General features: G+C 35.6%; 2 pseudogenes; both read left to right on the top strand.

Moving 5' to 3' along the window:
* LOC120146620 lies at nt 1-4,407 on the top strand (annotated as a pseudogene).
* A 512-nt stretch (nt 4,408-4,919) lies between these two features.
* On the top strand, nt 4,920-8,111 carry LOC120146674 (annotated as a pseudogene).
* Nucleotides 8,112-9,575: the final 1,464 nt, after the last annotated feature.

Here is a 9,575-nt window from a genome sequence, read left to right as displayed (position 1 = left end):
GATCCAGCTCTTTTCCCTTCCACCCTTCAAATTTCCAAAAATGTCATCAACCCAGCAATCATCATCATCTTTGTCAACGAAAAAGCAAACCCTTTTCATAGCTTCGCTTATAATCCTATGGTACTCCGCAAATATTGGAGTTCTTCTCTTAAATAAATTCTTACTTTCCAACTATGATTTCAGATTCCCAATCTTCTTAACAATGTGTCACATGTCAGCTTGTGCTTTTCTCAGTTACATCTCTGTTGTTTTCATGAAACTTGTCCCTTCCCAACCTATCAAATCCAGGCCCCAGTTCTTAAAGATTGCAGCTTTAAGTGTTGTCTTTTGTGGTTCAGTTGTTGGAGGTAACATTTCTTTAAGATACCTCCCTGTGTCTTTTAACCAGGCTGTTGGTGCTACCACACCCTTTTTCACTGCCTTGTTTGCTTACCTGATGACTTTCAAGAGAGAAGCTTGGTTTACTTATGCTGCTCTTGTACCTGTTGTTGCTGGGGTTGTCATTGCTAGCGGGGTATGTTTTTCTTTATCCTCCTTTTTGGATCTTTTGGTGTTAAGACGAAAGTTTCTATTTTTATTTTTGGTTAGAGATTATTTACATAATTATGTTTTTTTGTAATGTGTATGAGGTGATTAGATTATAGATCTGAAATTGATTTAATGTTATTTGGCCATGAGAATTAGCTGTGAATGTATGTCTTGACCTCTGACTGCATAAATCATGAGTGTATAATAAAACTGCGACAGATTAACAATGGTAATGCGTTAGTCAATGTTTTTATCAATAATCCCATATTGTCATAGATGATTAATTATTTTCAGAAGTTGAAGCAATTAGAACCAGCAAAATATTTGTAGCTTTTACATTTGTTGTTGTCAGCATCAAGTTGCAACTAGGAAGCTGGATATCTTGAAACTATAGAAATTTATTCAATCTGAAGTAAAAGTGGATGTTGGTGAGGTTATGCTTAAGTTACGCAGGTGGTGTCACAGAACTCAGTTATGGATTGCACTTGTTTAATGTGTATATGTTTGAGGATGGTTTTTTACGCCCTTGTGATAATAACTATAGATATAGTCTTATCGTATTTACTTAGGCCGAGAACTTTAACTGTAAAATTTTTCCTGCACTAAGCCATTCAGAGGGTAATTCAATATGATTATGATATTCTGCAGTAGGTGTGCAGTGAAGGTGTAAATTACTTCCTTTTTGATAGAAGTTTTGACATAATCAGGAGCGAAGTATATTTATTAGAGATATTGACTGCATAGTGATTAGCCCTATCCACTGTGTAGCTTGAGATTCGTAGATCATACAAGCAAACTAGTTTGAGATTTTATATTTCTAGAGGAGGAAACGAATAGCAAGAAGGAATAATCAAGCAAACAGGCTAGAGGCCTCCATTCTGTTTACCAGCAATGATTTCTATGAAGTATAATTGACTATTGATCTAGTAGAACTTATTGTTGCAACATTTTTTAGTTGTTCCACACACCTGTCTCCCTCCTTCCAATCTTCTGCAAAGGAAAAAAAAAAGATACAGAAGTAAATAGGCTCACTGTGGACAACACTAAACTGTTTTTTGGAGGCAAAGGCAAGTTTAGTGCTCATAGTCATACTTTTCTGTTAGCATAGCTGTTGCCTATGTTGGCTACTCCAGAATGAAATTACCTTAATGTTTAAATACACTAATCAATGCTTCATTCCAAAGTCCTTTATTAATGTGTTTAGTCAAGTTTCCAAAATAAGTTGTGTGCTCTTTGCTACTTGTCATCAGTTCATGCTAAAAAAATACGAGGAAAATGAACTTTTCTTGAAAACCCTGTCATTCAAATCTTGATTTGTTAACATGGAAAGAGACAAAAATCTAAGCAACTTTCAGCAGTTCTACAGTACCTTTATTTCTTTTTAAGAACTTATTTGGTTAATGAATTTTGTGGCAGGGTGAACCAGGTTTTCACTGGTTTGGATTCATTATGTGCATAAGTGCAACTGCCGCAAGGGCCTTCAATCTGTTCTTCAAAATCTAAGCACTTTCAGCAGTTCTACAGTACCTTTATTTCTTTTTAAGAACTTATTTGGTTAATGAATTTTGTGGCAGGGTGAACCAGGTTTTCACTGGTTTGGATTCATTATGTGCATAAGTGCAACTGCCGCAAGGGCCTTCAAATCTTTCTTCAGGGCATTCTGCTTTCTTCTGAAGGGTATAATTGTATTTTTTATAGCTCATTATTTGCAGAAGGCATATTTTTTATGTGTTTGATGTGTAGCTCCCACAAAATCGGAGCATATAGTGTTTGTTTTGCCTTTTGTTTCCCCTGAGAAGTGGGGAGTTCCCGTGTAGGCAGTATGAGGTGAAACAATCACTTTGTGCACCAAAGTTAAGTTGCCTAGAGTTCCTGCTAGTGACAGGTCATGTAGCCAAATGGTGCTATTAAAGTGATTTTTCACTGGCATTGTTGATATTTCAATCATTTAAAGAATGAACTGTCATTTTATGTCTTTGTTGAATTCTATCTCCTGCCCGCTATGTCGGGGCATTTCTTCCATTTGTCCTTACAGAAATTGTATTTTGGGGGAAAACAGGTTAAGTGGAGGAAATTTTTGAAAGCCTGTTTTATGGGAGAATAAGTGGCCTAAATACCCAACGGATAGGATTTACTCCTCCCTTCTTAAACGTAGGACCTCAGGGACGGTAGCCAGCTTTTCTGTCAAAGAGGATATGTCAACACTGGATGAAAAGAAAACTTCCCACCATTAGTTTCTGTGTAAATGTCTTTGCTTGTTGATTATCACATTTGCTTCATTGATATTTACCATAAATGAAATGAAATTAGAGCAAAAGGGGTCTTTGTAATTGTTGATAACAAGAAAAAACCTTGCATTTTACATACCCTTCACCTCCAAGTTCCAGCTTAAACAATTAGTCAGAGCAGCAAAACTTAGACCTTGATTATTTCCTACTATTTCAATTTCTATTGGTCATGATTTATAATAATATCGTTGTTTTAATTCCCTTTATTCTAATGTGAAAAACCCCCTCATCAAACTAAGTGTTCATGCATAAGTGCAAAGGCTTTTACTTTCATCTCAAAGTAAGTTAAGGATATCTAATGTTTCTGCTTCCTCCTCTCCCAGCGACCGCATAATATCTCTCTCTTTTATCCTACAAGCATTTCTATTTGGCTTTCCCTTAACAGACCTGCTTTTGCTGTTTGTTCATTGTTACAGAGAAAAGTTGAACTCGATGAATTTGCTACTCTATATGTCCCCAATTGCAGTTCTCGTTTTAGTGCCTGCAGTACTTATAATGGAGCCCAATGTGTTAGAAGTCACGTTATCACTTGGAAGACAACATAGATACATGTGGCTGCTTCTTTCATTAATTCAACAATGGCATATGCGGCTAACTTGTCAAACTTCTTGGTGACTAAACATACAAGTGCTTAACTACAGGTTCGATATCTTCTTCCTTCCTCTAGTTAATTGTTTAATGTATATTGTATGGATCATAGTGGTACATATTGACCTTCAGCACTAAACTAAAGCTCGTAAAAATCTGATTAAAGTGATACCAGTAACTGCTTTTATCAATTGCTTTCACCATCATTTATACTCGGCTGAAATGTTGCTAAAGCCTGTAGGTTATACAAGTTTATCGACAAGCATCAGTTTGTAGTCTGTAAAGGCAGTGCCTAGCCAATAAATGCATGCATACTCTGCTTTCAATAAAGCTTTTTGTTGCATAGGTGGATATCCTTTATTGGATATATTAAGGGATCTCAGAGTCCAGATTCATGCCTTCTCTAATGATCGAGTGTGAGGGTCGGGACTCAAAGAATAGCTTACTTACTTTAAAATCTCTAGTGACCAGGAAGGGAATCCCAAGCTGTGGACGCACGTAGAAAAACAATCATAAGCATTTCCTCACAATATCTATATAGCTGAAAGCTAAATCAAAAGCTGGTCATTAAGTGGACATTCCTCTTCTGCATTTCTCCTACAATAATAGGAGCAATGTGTTTTCACATTGTTCTTGCTTTTTCTCATCCTCAACTGGAATGTGATATTTGTGACCAGGTGTTGGGCAATGCAAAAGGTGCTGTGGCGGTTGTCATCTCAATCCTCCTGTTCAGAAATCCTGTCACAGTTATGGGCATTGGTGGTTACACTATAACAGTCCTTGGTGTTGTTGCTTATGGAGAAGCAAAGCGTAGTTTAGATAAACGATTCATCGCATTTTGCTGATATTCTCTTTAGTCGACCTGTGAGAGTTATGTTTGCATGAAGAGCATAGTGAAATTTAAAGGGCAGATTCTTGGTGATTGTAGCATGGGAGAGGGATGCATATCTTGCCTTGTATTGGATGCTATATTCTTATGCAATCTTGCCTTGAACTTGGGTAATATCCTCCCCTAAGCTGTTCAAAATAATCTTTCTCCAAAGATTTCTTGACCTTTCTAAGTATATACTAAAAATCAAATGACCTTCCATTTTTAATATTAATCAGGTAAGCTTTTATTTTAAAAAAAAATCATATCAATTATGTTTAATTGGCATGAGTCACATTAAATTTGTTGATATGATTATTTTTAAAAAAGAAACTCGTTAAAAAATTCAAGAAAAGATTCAAATAAAATTCAATTGATTTATAATGAAGTAAAAACTTGAGGTGGGGGTGAAAGGATAGGTAAGAGTAACAATTTAGGAATCAAACAAAATGTGTGAACAGATGAATTCAAGTAAAAGCCTGAGAAAATGAAATGTTAGTGTAGTTTTGGGGGGCAAATTTCATGCAAGCTCTGGACCAGTAGGAAGTGCATCATAGCCATCGTGGTGCTTTGGCTTAAACATCTGAGCTTCCGACAGGGATGCACTGGAGAATCACACCAACAATCAAGCTAACTGACCTAACTAGATGCAAAATACCCACAGTTGCCAGCTCAGAGGCACAGTGCTGGCAAATGTTCCAAGGTACTCAACTATCACCACTAGGAACGCTACCGTCACAACCATCACGCCTATGAATCATGCTAAACATCCCCGGAATATATTTATCTTCTCTATATCACGGCTATTCATTTCATTAAACATCTGCAAACCACAATAAACCATATGTTTCCTCTAGGTATCCTGTTGTGCTTGTTAAAGACGATCGAATTATAAAGTTTTTGGGGGACAAAAACAACTTTTCTGAGTAATGAGAATTTTTGTTATTTATTTCAATGAAATTAAGGTGTTAGATTTAATTTTGATTTTTTTTCTAAGTATTTGTTTAATAAATTTTTTTTTTTTTATTTTTTAATAAACATTATGTTATCGTCAAATCACATCACTAATATTTACTGACAATAAGACTAACAATTTTATTAATCAAAACAGACTTGATAGCTAGTGATGCCCACGAACAATTTTTAGAGCTAAATTAATTAACTATTGTTTTTTAGATTGCGAAATCATACGCATAGCATTTCAACACTTTCCTTTTCCTTTTACAAGGAAAGCTGTAAATTTGTTTACGACGGAGAGCGGAATGACGACTTCGGAATTGCATTTGCAGCCAAAACTCCTTGAACGCTTCTGACTTCGATCATACTCCTTTTTACTGGTTTTTTCTTTTCTCTTTATTTCTTGCTTTCCTTACTCCACTCTTTCATGTTTTATAATTTATCCTGAAATATCAACTTGGTGTGCTTCCAGTGAGGAAAACGTGTATTTCCTCTGCAAGAAACTTTGTTCATCCGGGATAGCCGATGCTCAGGGATCTGATCTCTTTGTCGTTTTCATCTCCAATGACAATAAACAGGCGTGTATATCTTTTCCCATTTTCTTAGCTTTGTCACTTCTTTGGAACTGCTTATCCAATTGGGATATTAGGTTTTTCTTTCTCTTTTAGAAATGCATGAATTTTGCATTATTGCATGTTAAAGTTGTAGTGAACCTATCTGTAAAAATTATTCCTATGAATAATACATTTTGTGAATTGGGGGTTTTCCTTTCTTTTAGAGAATATCCAAATTTTACATCATAGCATGTTAAAATGTTTGAGTTCTTTTACTTTATTTTTCGTTTGGAAAAAAATGAGATTATACTTTGGATAAAGTATGATGCTGAAATACTGAAGCGTGTTATTGTAAACAGTAATTGTGTTGAGCTTTTCCAATGAATAGTTGTTTCTTCATTTGCGAATTGGGGAATATATAGGACATGGGAATTATGAAGTGCTGCTTCTGTGAAATGGTCCTAGTGGCCTTTTTTTTTGTTACAACTCTAATTCTAACTTGATTGCCTTGTTTATAGTTTCATGAATGTTTTTCTGATGTTATCCATGAAAACTTTGCAGATTCCACTGTGGCATCAAAAGGTAGCAATAGAGCAGATGGTGTAATTCTCTGGGATTATCATTATTTGTGTCAGGCGAGAGCTGAGTCTTCATAGTGTGATTTAATCTAGTGAATTTTGTTCTCATTCAAACAAGATTTAGGATCATTTCATGAGTTACTGTAACTGTAATTGATTGGTTTTCTTTTCCTTCTTTAGAGGAAGAAAGATGGTGATACTCATTTAATATGGGACTTGGATTCAAGTCTTCCATTTCCTTGTCCTTTAGCTACCTATGTGTCTGAAACTTTCGGCCATCTTTTCAGCTGTTTTCAGAGTTTCAGAGGTGATGTAAATTTTAGTTTCTTGCTGCTAATGTTTGTAGAGGATACCCTTTGTTGTTCAATACCTGTATTTGACAGAACAAGTGAATGGTATTTACTAATAATTTGTGTTGGAGCAGTACTATATCGAATTATTCGTCATTTTTTTTCTTCTTTTGCCTTGTACCTAGATATAATCTGATGATGGAACTGTGAAATCTATTTCTCGTAAAACCTCCGGTGATTGATTTTTATCTTAAATATTGGTGTTACGAGTTAGGACAAAGTGCTAAGATAGAATTTGAAGCCACATATCACAGAGTACATATGCAGTTTTAGGAGATTTTGGGGAAGCTCTTTATTATTTATTATACTGTATACTTCCCTTATGCAGACATATGGCATCTGCTAAAGGAGGCTGTCATCATTCCACAGTGTTTAGGTCGAAATTCAACTTTAACATTAATTTTAAGAATGTTGATATCACTAAGCTGACCTTTGTGCCTCTGCTTGCTCTGGTTTATATTATTTTTGATCATTATAGTTTTCTTTACCCTTTTATAGTTTTATTGGAATATCTGTGCTTCCAGAAATTATATTCTTCTAGTTGTATTCGAAACATCCTAGTCATGATAGTCTTATCCAAAATCAACCTGTAATTAAAACATTACCATTTGTTTAGTGTTTTGTATAGAGTTCTAGAAGCATTCTGGTGAGGCTTTATGGTTTTCATTTCATGTAATTGCACAATGTTGGAGACTTTACAACATTTTGTTTCTGCCCTTTTTCCATTTGCCAATTCTAAACAAGCACAGGAAATTGATACATCATGTGCTGATTAATGTAGTATGTTTACAGTCTAAGCATGAATTCGCATAGTTATTGAGAAACTTCCTTTTTCTATTACCCTCATTATATACATATATATTATATCAGGTTTTTTTCGGGTAGTGCATGCTCCTTTTTCCTTTGTCACTTTGCATCTGATAGAAGACACATGAAAGATTCTGAAGGGAACTGGACTGCTCAACCTCCTCCATATGAACCCATAGTTGCCGAAGGTACTGTGCTGGAAACTATATATCAAATATATACATATCAGTTATTGTTTCATTCCCAATGGGTTAATACTGAATATTATCTAACTCAAAACTTATACATGAAGTCTATCTGGTTTAGAGCATGTAGAAGATTAATCCATCTGAGAGTAATATGTTTTGTTCCTAGCTGATTCTTAAAGTGATAGGCTGTTTGTTGAGGCATTGCATCGGCTATACTTAGCTTCCTTTTTGTTCTTAGTCTTCTGCCTGTTGCCTGCAGTTTATTTTTCTTGTTTTGATATTTCGGAGTCCCTTTCCTTTGTTTTAAACTGCTAGTCAGGCAACGGAAAGACTGTATAAACTCTTAACTTTTTGAGTGAACCGGAGGAAATTCATGGGGGCTGGAAAATGAGTTTAATATATAACTGAGAAATCTGCTAGATGAGTTTTTTTCTGTTCGTACCAAAAATAAAACCACATTTATGAATCAGTCAAGGAAGAAAGATTATTGCATTCGTAATTTGTATAATGACTTGTACATGGACTGCATGTTCTCTGCGTTCGTTACTTTCTCATGCATAGCTACTAGTTTGTCTGACATTTGATGAGTGTTGATCAAGTTTTTGATGTAGGATTAATATGATTATTTGAAGCAATTTGTTTGGGGCTCTTACTTAGAGTTTATTTAACTCGCTCTTGTGAATGTGCGTATCTAGATGAATCTGCACAACTGAACGAGTATGGCGATCAAAGCTGCTGATGTGGTAATATCTACCACAGGACTTGACGAGTGAAGTTTTGGTCAAAAGCACGGGATGGTAATTGGTGAAGCACAGCTTGAGGAATTATTTCTCGGATTTCTTGATATGGTGGCACTTGTACCTAAAATCTTAGGACTTGCATCTTTGATGCAGAGCCTTGGAACACTTAAAACAGCTGCTGTACAAATTTGTTTCTGTGCAGTTATATGTTGTTTGCCACAAGCCTCCCAAAATTGAAGGAAAACAACAATTTTAAAGCAACATTGTCAGTATATTTCTGGTTTTTGATAGTGTTAAAATTCTTGATTTGTCCATATAGCTCGAGGAATTATACAAGCCTGCAAAAATTGTGTTTGTGTGGGTTCTTATTTTACGTATATGTATTGATAAGGCATAGAGTGCACTTGTGTTTGGGCATCGAATTATAGATAACATTCTGGTTGCGTACAAGTTGCTTCAACCTTTCTAAAGTAAGCATGTTGGCTGGTACGAGTCTTTTCCTCTTAATCTTGAGATGAGCAAGGTTTATTTATGATAGGGTGGAGTGACGTTTCCTTGATTTAGTACCAAACAAAATGACCTTAGATGGTTGGATTCAACGCATAATGGAGTGTCTATCCTCAATCTCATATGCGATAAAAAATGGACCTAGAGGGGTGGATGCGGTAGTCGTCCTTCTAAAAATTTCAAATTCCTATATGTTTTACATATTCTTTGTATTTTCTATTGAAAACATGTTTGTCCTCCTAAAATTTTATAAGTTCTCCATACTTATATACTTATTTTATAAGTTCACTCCTAATATAGAATTTTGCTTTCGTCCTTGGCAATAGTTGTAAATGAGATGGTTAGTGACAGTTTCCGACCATCACGTGTGTCCTTGGCGATAGTTAAATGAGATGGTTAGTGACAGTTTCCAACCATCACGAGCGTTGAGACAAGGAGATCCATTAAGCCCCTTATCTATTTTTTATATGCAGTGAAGCCCTTTCCTCCTCTTTGACCAGCTTCTGCTATGAGGACTAAAAGCTACTAGAATAACAAGAGGTGCTAGAATAACTGGGAATCTTATTGATTTCTTTGAGCCACTCAAACCCCAGAGATGAGATGAAGTGCACTGGTCCCCTCC

Source organism: Hibiscus syriacus, unplaced genomic scaffold (assembly GCF_006381635.1).
Source record: "Hibiscus syriacus cultivar Baekdansim isolate YM2019G1 unplaced genomic scaffold, ASM638163v2 tig00110930_pilon, whole genome shotgun sequence".
In the NCBI taxonomy this organism is placed as follows: Eukaryota; Viridiplantae; Streptophyta; class Magnoliopsida; order Malvales; family Malvaceae; genus Hibiscus; species Hibiscus syriacus.
Note: the sequence above shows the minus strand (reverse complement) of the source record. Positions and strands in the feature narration are given on the sequence as shown.